Source organism: Branchiostoma floridae, chromosome 2 (genome assembly GCF_000003815.2).
Source record: "Branchiostoma floridae strain S238N-H82 chromosome 2, Bfl_VNyyK, whole genome shotgun sequence".
Classification (NCBI taxonomy): domain Eukaryota; kingdom Metazoa; phylum Chordata; class Leptocardii; order Amphioxiformes; family Branchiostomatidae; genus Branchiostoma; species Branchiostoma floridae.
The window spans coordinates 22,296,318-22,308,939 of NC_049980.1; positions in this window are offsets into that span (position 1 = coordinate 22,296,318).

Genomic DNA, 12,622 nt, shown 5'->3' on the forward strand with positions numbered 1-12,622 from the left:
TTACAGATGGGCATTTCAAGCCCTGCAGTTGTCGACATTGATATTTGTTCTGCACACTCGCATCAATTTGGGTGTGGCCAGAGAATGTCATCCATACATTTAATCAAATCAGTGTGGACACATTTGCTATCATAGTGCTGCACACAGATACAAGCTGTGATTTCATTGTCTAATCATCAGGCAAATAGTAGAGAATAGAATTATCACAGAAACAATATGAAAAAAAAAGAATATTGTTTGTCAAGGATAAAAGTGGAATAAAAGAAACGAACCCACCACTGTGACAACATCAATTCAAACATTAGTTCCTACACATATACATTGTACAAGCCTTTCTCATAGCTTTTGTGTGGATTGATGGAACCAAAACTGCAGTTTGTCATTTATGGCAGAGCCCTTGATAAATCTTACATTACCCCTTCGCTCTAAAATATCACCAGATACAACTTTAATACCAACAGTTGTCACAATTTGACCCCTCCCCTTCCGGAGCCCCATGGTGCTTGAAGTGGAAATATCAGAATCGATCCAGGATCCGTAGGCGCTTGATGTTGTCAGATATGTACTGAAGTCAAGTCAATATCTCGACGTAGGCGCCGCGGTAAGGTGAGGCCGTCCGAGCAAGACTCTGACCCGGGAGCAGAGGTCAGACTCCCTATCCACGGTGCAAATGCAATCAATGATTCCACCACAAAGATGCATCCATTTCAGCTAAGTGCCCCTCTAACAGGGGGTTGATGTGCACCGTTAATGACGGAGGCAAAGTTTAATGATTTCTCTGGTGGTAAAAGCCGCGATAACTGCTCAGGGAGGTGTGACAACATGCATCTTCTGCTAATCAGCCGCGCTGACATATCATGACTACTTTGCTACCCGGCATAAACCAGATGGCAATTACCTGCCACCGTCTCGTTATGTGGAAGTAACTTGGGAGTCTTCGCATTCCGAGTGTCTAAGAATAAACCCTAATTTTTGCTGTGTGAATCCAGCAGTGTCAACCCAGATTTATATCTGGGATGTGATGATTGTAAGAGTTCAGTTATTGCAGAGTTTAGTGACACCATAATTTGAAACATGCAATTTGACATACTATCATTTCTTTCATATAAACCAGGGGTATTCAAGTTCAGTTGGACTGGATTTTGTAGAACCCTGGCAAAATTTCCTTTATCTAGAAACTGTCATGACAGTCACACCCGAAGCCTCTACACTTTATTTACATGTTGAAACTTTGGAAAAAAAAATGTTGCAGTATTTTCTTTCTGTCTTCTTTAAGTTACTTTCAAAGTGTGTACATATACAATGTACCAGCACTAACTTTTGTAACACAAAACCTTATTACTTTCCAAAAATGCGTCTTTACGCTTGCTTTAAGGCACATTGCTTAAAGACTGGATTTCATGCAGTGCAAAAACTTTGTCTATAGGCAAACTGCTACGTTATTTTCATTACTAGGATAGTGTGCATCATCTCCACACTGATCAGAGGATATATTGTCCATATCCTGGTGATATGGCCCCATTACCTTGAGGTAGTGCCCATTCATCTGCAGATATTGTCCTATTTCATTGTCCCTGGTGTCAACATTAACCTACCCATTGGAATGATAAATACATAAACTGTTTTCTGATAATGTTGGAATATAAGGGGGATCAAAAAGGATATTAAACCCATTTAGTGTCAAGGCCATTATTTTGTACATGCCTATTTTCCATTACTGTGTTTCTGTCTGTTTGTGTTCATTTATTTATTTGTGTTTGTGTTTTCCTGTTTGTGTTTCTCTGAATTCCCATTAAGAGTGAAACCTGTACAAGTGACTATACGTGTATGTAAGGACCACCTGGTCAACGTGATTACTTTTTGGTAGTCTCCTAGACAGCATTCACCAAGTTCAAATGACAACATTGTTTGAAACACATTGTACTTTGCTTTTACTGTGGTTTGCAACCCATTCAGGGTGGCAGGGAAGCAATTTCCCCCCATTTCTATTATCAGCTTATGTTAGCCTTCCCTAACTCCTCAGCAACAATGCCGATTGCCCCCAGCTTGTGCTGTTCTGAATGAACAGGCTGGAGTGGATAAATATTATTGGCACTGGCGCTCAGCCCCGCCAAATGGTTTGATTTGGATGCCGGCACCTCGCTCCAGACAGGTGCTTTTCACGTGATAATCCAGGCGGTCGGTCGAAAATTTGGACTTGAACAGATGGAACAGGCGGCTTGATTCAATTGATAAAGATAATGGGGGACAATTGTTGACAGAATGAGCAAAATCAATGCACAAATGAAGAGACAATAGAACAGCATCAGCCCTAAACAGTGGGAAAATTGGGACAGATGAGAACATATGAGGGAGATTTGGCCGTGTTTGTCTGGGCTGCGAGTTCAATAAAGCCAGGATCCATTTTTATGTTCCGCCGCATTTCCCCCAGCAGACAGTTTCCAAATAAAACTAGATATTGCGCTGGCAAATTCCATTGTGTGCACATCGTTTTACGAGTTTACGAAGGGCAGGTTTCGTGTTCAAGACGGGGCTGGGGTGGTGTGAATGATCGGTCTGGGTGCAAGTCATCAAAATGAGCAGAAACAAAGTGGTTATTGTGCCATTTAGGTTGTAATAAGAGTCAACCAAGGATGGCAGCCAGATATTATGGAATTTGTAGGGGGCTGATCTTGTTAGGTGTGATTTATGTCTTCCCTCTCCCGCGACAGCCAGGTATGAAGTACAATGTTAACTTGTGCCTCTAATCATCGCTATTTTCATTTCGCGGGGCAAAATCGCTGTCTCTTGTTGGCTTTCCAAAGGTTGAGGGGGGCAGAGGGCACATTGGGTAATTGCCGTTGACTGGTGCTCAGTATTAGAATTGGGCGCATGAGGCGAACGCTGCTGTTATTAGCATGACTAGAGTTATTGCCCCGAAGATTTAGTGTTGTCATTTTGAGCCAACCTGGGATATTACCTTCCAATATCGAGCTTCTTAATGTTTATTAAAGTGCACGGTTTGACAAATGGTTAGGCTTCACAGGGACCACAGGCTTCCATTTATGTCTACTTGGGAAATATTAATTCTGCAGCTTGTGTCAATAGAATCAATAATGAGCCCTAGTTTGGGATAATCGGGTGAACAAGGGGGCGATGGTGGGCAAATACTTGGTATAGCGATGCCGTTGAATCGACAGTCTTTCAGCAACCGCGCTCGGCGTTATTGGCAGGGTGGAAATGGGAGATTCGTCGTGACATTCTGTCCGACTCCCGCACACCCAACTTTGTCTGGAATTGGCATAATCCTGACAGTATTGAATAAATCTAATGTAATTTTGGCTGTTTGTTGTGCGTGGCACATCGGAGTCAGGAAGCGTGCTGACTCCCCTGTCAGATCCAATTGGCTTTTCGTTACTAAAGTCCCTTGGTTTGTAATTTAGAGCCCATGGAGCATGCAAAACGAGTAAATTGCCTGGCTGTGATGGGATGCCACTGTTTGGCGCATCCTGCTCGCCTGTAATTACTTTGGGAAAGTTCAGGTGGGGTGCTGGGGTTCGCAGCGGTGTCACTGTCTCTGGGACATCAATCACCCAATGATGAGCTACTGCCTCATAATTGGGCGGACATGAACCGTTAAGGTTGTGCCCGAGTTAAGACGCAAAGACCTGGTTTTGTTTTGCCATTTCCTGCATGGTTTGGGGACGCACGTCTTGAATCATAATCTCAACAGCAAGAACCCAGTTATAGTGTCTTTCTATAACATAACTTGTCGAGTTTTCTACACAGGGGTTACCAAAATTTCTGAGTTGGTTAATTTGTTAATTATGTCAAGGTAATCAGTCACTGATGGTTATTCTCATGACAACAGAGACAGAAGAATTTGCATATTTAAGACGCTAAAAGAGTTGAATGACCTTTATTCAATACACTTCATCAATCCATCATGTAATTTGAAGCAGTGAAATCTATCAGAGGGTCAAACACATGCACCCCTCACAGTCAATTTTATTGTCTGATTTGTCCCGACCCTGGCTTAAAAAGAAAACTATTTTCAAAGTTGATTTCTGCTAGTTTTAGAGTACAAACACTACAAAGCAAACACTTCTGCCATATACAAGCACTGTACATTCATTTTACTCCTGTATAGGTTTTATTTTCTGGGTAAGAGCGAAAAGGAGGTTTTTGCTGGTTGGAAAGTTGCAGTTGTGTACAGCAGTCATTTACAGGAAAAATATTCTTGTGTGACACAAAAAAAAACCCACTGCAAAAGCTTCACGATTTATAGCACAGCCAAAACTGACTGCAGAAGTCACTCAAGGTGCTGGCTTAAAGTATGACAATTGCGCCCTGGCGACCACAGTATCAAGAAAAAGCTCACCAGGTCACAATGAATAAATGAAAGTTACCACCAACATATTCATGTTTCATGAATCATGTTTCTTTGTTTGTTGCTAATTGACCCTATTGCGTTTAAGGCCAAAAATAGGCATGGTTACATAAGAACAATTACGGCCTTTCCACACATCTCAGTATCACTCTCTTAACATTTCAATTACAGTAGCTAGAGACAGTTTTTGAAGTCAGTGTATTACAAAGTTTGTTTCTTTGGATATTGTTATACTGTTACCAACTTAAGTTCAAATCTGAAAAGTATGTGTGGTAGTATTTGACACAGAAATTTGAATTGATGAAGGCCATGTTTATATGCGTACCTTCTGCTGTAACGTAGACGCGGTAATAGATAGAGAAGAAAAACGAAAATAATATAACCTCTATGGCAAATAACAAATAATTGGGTAGTCTTTCGTGGCATTTGCTTTACACACAAACTTAATTTCCTTCAACAATTTTCTCGCCTTTATGAAGAAACAACTAATTACACAGGTACTCCAGTTGCTATGAAATGTTCTCAAGTGGCATTTAACAGATTGCCGGCAACATTTGTACAGATTAGCTCCGAGTTTTATAACCTGCCAAAAAATTAGGGAGGCATGTATGAAATATGGGCAGTGTCTCGATCAGTCAGGATGAAAGGAGAAGAATTGAGCAACAGTACACCCAGAACCGTAACTATTGTTGTATTGTTACAACAGTTCATACTGCAATGTTATACCTATGGTGTGCCGAACTTTGTCCACACAATATTATAGTCCAACTGTGGACTTTATGGTAATTATATCAAAGTTATATACATTGTACATGTCCCCCTTTTCAAGAATGCAGTCAATTCATGTTGATTTACTGAAATTAATTTCAGCATATTACATTCTGAAATGTTACACACAAAACATTAATATGAAACAATTCCTCTTCAAGCAACAAGACAAATTGCTCCTTTTTTTATAGACATTACTAATGGCATCTTCCACTTTTCTGTGAGTATTGAGCTGAATGTTTATTTACTGATATGGATTTTGCAGCATTTCACAGTCGAGACGAGGGCATTGTTCATAACATAAGGCAGCACATGGCCAGATGGGCCGTTAAACGCAGTAAGCTGTTTTCCATTCCCCTGGGATCCCGGGCCTCCATTGGACTCCATCCACCCAACATATTTCATGGGCCAGACTAAATACATTCCCAATTTTCCTGCAATGAAAAATGATGAAGCAAAATTTTCAGTTGTGTTCATTTCTACTGAGGCCACACCAATTTAATTTCTTGGTTCACGGATTTTTTCATAAAAAATATGGAGTGAGAGGGCGAAATAAAAATAAAAATTGTAAAATGGTTCGGGTAAAGGTAAGGGCTAAGCCCAAACATAAAGAAAAAAAAGTTTTCAGCTTGAAAAAAGTACAAAAACACTATTACTGTACAGTAACAGCACCTGTTCATTGAAAATTACAAAAGTAGTGTCAGTTTTTATGTTAACTACACCAGAAAGTTGGTGAATGGTTTCATTTATGGTGAAAATTTGCTGAGTGGTAATTTTTATTTTTATTTTTTTTCCCCAAAAATAGGAGCGAGCGAATCCGTGAACCAAGAAATTAAATTGGTGTAGCCTGACGTTTTCTAACAATCCTGTTTCAAAAATTATATTGTGATTGCAGTATCAACAAAAGAATATGCTTTGCCATGTCTGTCTTTTATTTGGATTTTATTTTATTTTTTTATGATTCCTTTTATTACTAATTCTGCAACATATCTAGAAAACATAGCTATCATGCTAATACATTTGCCTATGAAGAGATTATATTTTCATGGGCTTCTTTTGTTGGCTAAACAGATCTTAAAACTGAATTTCTATGTGCATGGAGGGGGTTGAGGGGAGGAGGCTTAAGTTTGATCAAACTTGAGGATTTCTTAACCAAACTTTGCAAAAATCTGAATTCAGATGCTGATGCAAGTCTTTCTTAATATCCACTGAAATTTCTATAGACTGACAGAGTTGTGCTCTTTGATTTTTCTGTCACATCTTGGCAAACTTCCAGTGCTAACAAGTCCCCAAATATCCTCCAAGGTGAGAGGCCACCAAGGAAATGGCTCCAATACCATGGCTTGATAAATTGGGGCAATTTCGTCATCCTTTGCTGGCAAGATTTGAAAGTTTGCGATAGTTCTCAAGTATGATAGTGACAGCGGGAACCGTTTCAAAGCTATTTCTTGAAGACGTCTCACTCCTTAGAACCTCCTTGAAGTTCAAGGAGCATGAGAGAATACTTGACTTAAAAAAAGTTAAATCTACTCCTACTCCCTGGGTGTCATCCATGAACTTGACTGATCCAAACCCCTGTAAAATAGATAGAAGAGAATCTTGAATGCATCGGTTTCACAATGGCTGTTAGCTTGGGGCTTATTCTGGTAGCCTCTTTGAACAGCCTGTTGCAAAAGGGTTGAGAGTTCCTGAAAACATTTGATCTATTCATGTCAATCCCAGAAAGTCAACAGAAATAAAACTTCTTTTCTTTCTTGTTCCACTTCAGGAATTTCCTATAGGGTCATGCATAATGTGCATACAGTAACTATTTTGAAAAATTGATACTCTGATTTCTGTTGTTACAGCCACCATATTTTTTCAAATGAAGGACACACTTTTTAAACTTTTCAAAATCATAAATTAATGAGCTACCAAAGTCATTGCCAAAGTCTGGTGCATACTTTATTTGAGATTATTGCACAGATAAATTGGAAAAGGACATCTCTCCACTTCTAGGAAGGATGCAAAACTACATTATTATCATAACAACATTTCTATTCTGAGGATTTTTGCAACTTAAGGGGATTCACAAGTTTGTAGGGACAATGACAATAGGATAATAGCATTTTTAAATTTAAACAAGGGTATTGTATAGAAGTCCTTGATTTACTTTAAATGAGACAATACGGTAACCAAGAGACATATGACACTACAGCTAAGCAACTTAAGCTTGGAGATTTCGGTAACAGTTTCAGAAAAAGCACTTTCAGCAAAATCTCACCACCTCACCTAAGATGGTTACAAACAAGAATGGGTTTCCAATTTGTAGTCTGGTGGAGCAGCCATGAAACGTGTAAAATTAGCATCTAAACAGGGCTGTCTTCAGCTTAAATTTCCTTCTGTCCTGCTCTTTGTTTGTTAGCCCATTTTGTTGATTTTCATTGTTCATTCTGTCATTTTTACCTTACTACAATACATTTTCTTCAGCTTCATGTCATTTATTACATATATAAGGTCAGATTTATTGGACAGATGAGGTGAAATTTTTGTCTGTCCCAACTAGCAAATTTCCGTCCCAGGACAGAGGGATGAGTCATGGAGACAGACTTTCATCTAAAATCTGCAACCTGGCTGCACAGTAGAAAAAACGAACTAGTTATACCACTTTACATTGACAAAACTATGGAACAGGTGCACTGAAATCTGCTATCCTTCCATCTCCTGTGACAACCCGACAATCGATAATTCCCCAAACCACTTTTTTTCCAGGCAAGAGATTAAGAAGACCCAGTAGGGATTAGTGGTTTTATTTTGAGATAACGGTCCTGAAAGGGGAAAATCTGGGAGTAATTTTGCTCTCTTCTTTCTCTGCTTTAAAGTGTCCAGTTTCAACAAGCTACAAGATAACTTGATGGCATTTGACAGAAGTGGGTTGGGAGCCTCGTATCAATATTTATGAGAAACGATCAATAGGTTTTGTTTTACATTGCATGCATTCTATGAACAACACTTCTGAAACCCTTTTTAATCATCAATCATAACTTTGTACAGAAGGTTTCCATAGACAAAGTAAATCATAGTAAACCTGTATGTTATCCAAACATTTGTTTGTTGGTTTTATTGACATAGAAACTAGTGTATACCTGTACAACTGTGTTCCTTTTGAAAACAAGTTTAGGCATTATGCCAACAGCTGCCAAAGCCAGTGTTTCAGAAAGTGTGTCATTGTCTTTTCCCCCTTGTTAACACAGGATAAACAGTATCATTTAGAGACCATTGTCTAGACAACCACACTTAATGACTTACAAATGAACCGCAATAACAATTAAATACAATGTGATGGTTCATCTACCATCAATTAGGCTTACAAACATGCTTCAAAGTCTCAAACTTGATGTTGTTTACGCCGGATGATCCCCAATTAACAAAAGGAAGTAAGAACAATACACACAACAAATCATGGATCAAAATTAATATGTGTCCAATCTTGTAATTATGAACATCCGAGATTTCCTCATACATGATTTTAAAACACTCATTCTACATTCTGCTGGCTTCATTGTACGTTCTTTAATGTGACTTATGTTCTGGCATGTGCACCACTTAAAGTCTTTAATTGGTCTGTTCCAGAGTTTGTTAATTTGTTCTTATGCTACATGTATCAAAATGACATCTACTAGACAGATTCTGGTAGGCAATGTAAGTTCTGTCTAAAACAAAAAGGCAGCCAAGTCTTAAATAAGTCCTATCATTTTGATGGCTTATGCAGTGCTTAGATGGTCACCAAGTAAGCGGCAAGAGTCCAAAAGAAAACTTTTAATTGTTCACATTCTCCAACAATGCTTCATTCATTTGACAGTATAACAAGCCTCTCTGAGACCCATCCTCTATTATTACCACTGTAAGCAAGTGAAAAGGCAGGGTCTGGTAAAACAGAGGATGGTACCCAGGCTACAGTATAATACTAATTTTATTCTCAAATGCTTCTGTACTTTCTCATGAAGTCATATCAATGAATGAATGAATGAATGAATGACCTTAATTTATCCTAGAAACACTGTTAGCCTTCCCAGAGGTCCAGCAAATAGATTCCATATGAGGTGTACATTATCATGCTTTGTTTGACTTGTCTAAGGAATGCAATTATAGTGTTCAGTATTAAGCAATAAAATACAGCCTCTCATCATGCCATTTCTGCAACGGTGCATTTTTTTCTGCCACTGTTAAGCAGAATGCTGGCTTCATATGCCAGCAGTGCCCTTCTCAGTGTGCCGCTCCAGTAATTGGCATCGACAACCACTCGCAGTGTATGATAATTTGGCAAACTGAAACATAATCTTTAATTTTCGGCTACATATGCCGTAATATGTGTCAACATGCATGCCGGCCTTATTAGGGGGTGATACGTGAGCCTTATCACCCCATTGTCAATACGAGACCATGTGCGAGGGATGAAGCCGGTTACAGCAGCGTTGTAGCGGAGACCGTCTCCCAAATGGGACTGCGACCTCATCTCGGGGTTGACGAAAGGTTAATTTACCTCTGCCCTGTTAAAACTGTTAACCACCTGCCTTGTACGGACCCCAGGCTGCAGCCTAATGATGAATGTGGGCCATTACCGACACTGAATAAGGCAAAGGGGGGCACAATGCATACATTAGCTTGGGTCATTCGTCAATGTCATGGAATGAACCTCGCCGCACTCTGAAAGTCGAGCGAGGGGCAGGGACTCCCGTACTCCAGGCCGGCAATTTTCGCGACTTTGCCCAGCGGCGATTGAACTTGGACTTCGGGAAACAATGGACAAGGCGCAGAAACATCTGCGTGGTCTCGGAAAATTATCAACAGATGGAACGGTAATGGAGTAAAATGGCATAATGATGACATCATAAACAAATCTATTACATCTCTGACAGGTAGGGGCAGAAGAAACGGACCAAAGCCATCTCCTCGGCTTGCCTTTTCCCCCGTTTTCGCAAGACTCCTTTCATCTTGGGCGCCCACTATCATACAAAAGAGCTAATCCTTGTCCTTAGAGAGCAAAAGTCTGAAAAAGAAATGCTGCTGAATGGGAGAGAGCCTCTACTGTTGGACAGACTGCCACTTACTGCCCCCTTGACATCTGCACTTGGAAATGAAGCTGTGAGGTCCCCCTCTACAGAAGACACAATGAGGCGGTAAAGATGCAGTAATTTGTCAAACTCCGAACAATTCTCCATGCTGCATTTTTGACTGTAAGGTGAGAACGCGTTTTCCAAACCAGCAGTCGCGGACTTGTGTCTGGCATACTGATGACTCCTATATCATCAAAACTGATGAGAAAAAAAAGCCACAATAGTTATTACAGTTACAATATTTCAGCAGTTTGCACGCTTTTAAATGTATGGATGGGGATATACTGTACCCACACTTATCATTCTTTTGACAATATGTTGCACACATTATATACATTTGAAACACGGGGCCTGGCACACTTTTGTACCATATCCTATACACAGTGTACTCGACCAGGCAACTTCTGTGGGAAAGATACATTTCATGAGAATGGAAGTGTATGTCCAAAAAATCCCTCCCTACAAGGATATAATCTTTATCTTGATAAGACTACTTCAGGTAAAATATAAGTTGCCAATAGCTGATCTGCCTTGTCACAATGTTTTAGCAGCTTTATCAAGACAGTGTAACATACAATGTATGAAGCCAACTAAATGAACAGAACTACCCAGTTCATCGTCCCTGTATGTAATGGTTAGTCATTCTACTCACCCTTTCGATTGAGAATTACCAACATGTACATTTTCTACATATTCACCAACCTTCAACCTCCTTTCATTACAGTATTGTATGATATTCTTGAGCATTTAAGAATCAGCGTTATGAAATTTTGGATGCTTGTTTCTTTTTACATAACATTGTTACTTTGTTGTCATTTTGTTGATCTAATACTTTTATATGCTTTTTAGAGGAGAGGGCCTTGATAACATTTCAGGAATTGCAGTCCGTTCCATCAACAAGGCAGACTTAGATTAGCTGAACATTTTGGTAAGTCCTAATTTACTTGAAGTGTTGTCTAGATGAAATTTAGTCTTTTTTAAAAATGACATTTACCAACACTGATGAACTTTCCTGATATTACAAACCCAATCCTATAAATGACCTATTCATAGCACTAATAACATGCCACACGTACATGGATGGGACAACAAGGCACTGACCACCCTGCCTTGGCCTCAGCGCTCTGGATAAGTGACTGCGGCCACCCAAACTGACCATCAGTCTTTGGCCAGTTCGAATGTCAGCTGTTAACGAGGTAAGTAGCGGTTCCAGAGGACAAATTGGGGGCTTAGGTCTCAGCTGACCACAGCAAGTGTCAAAACAAGGACGGGAAGTCACTTGTCATCCGAACATAAACTTTTCAAACTGGACCAAGACCTGGAACAAGTTTTAATAAATGATGGCCAAGAAAGAAAAGCAAAATGTGTTTTGTAAACTAAGGTGTGAATAAAAAGGGAAATCCCACCGACCTTATCTATACATGTGTATCAACCAGAATTCTAGCTTGCTTAATCAAATGGCATCTTCTGTTTTCATACAATGTATAAACAAATATAGCCTTGTGCCATTCTGGCGAAGATTATCTTAACTACTTGTACGTACAATACATGTATCAATTGTAATTTAGCAGCCATAAGCCCTATGTAACTGTACAAGTCAACTATACAAGTGTTGGCTAACCACAACAATGGCCATTTCATGGACCTGAATAATACCACATCTAAACCCTTGGTGAGCAGGTGAAAAGGCAGCAAGTTTGTGCACAATTACCAACCAGGAAGGCTTTATGCTCATATCAAAGATAAGATGTTCTATGATCTAAAATTAGCCATCAAATATTATGTTAATAACATGTATCTATTCTGGTGGTTGCATGGGTATTAAATTAATAGCTTATGACATGGCTACAGTGGAGAGCCAACAGCATGGGCAGTTGTCCTGGCCATGGTGCTGCATCACAGTGGAGGCAGTGGGTCATCTATTCAGGGCCTGGGGTCAGCTGGGGCCTGACCGCTAGCTGGGGAATAATGGAGGTGACCATTCCTCACACATGGCCAGGTTAGCAGTACCAGCATACACAGGTCAGGATGGACAGGCTTCTAACAAGCCCCTACCACCCCACATCAAATCACTATCCTGCCCATCTCCAGTTTTTATCTACAGTAAAGTTAATAGCCTATTACCTTTTTGTCATATGTTCTGATTTTGTCCATTTCTTTTAACTCTGTTATTCCTATGTCTTTACGTGCAGCTTATTCTGTTCAGTGGGAGATTAGCCTTTGGTTGAAGGGTATCACAATAAACAGCAAGAACCTTTTAATGCAGTACACTACAGTCAAACCTGTACAGGTGACCTTTACAGACAGCCCACCTGGCCAATGAACACTTCTTGGTGCTCCTTAGATAATTTTGCCATTGACATACGTTCTACAGTGAACCAGTGTCCAC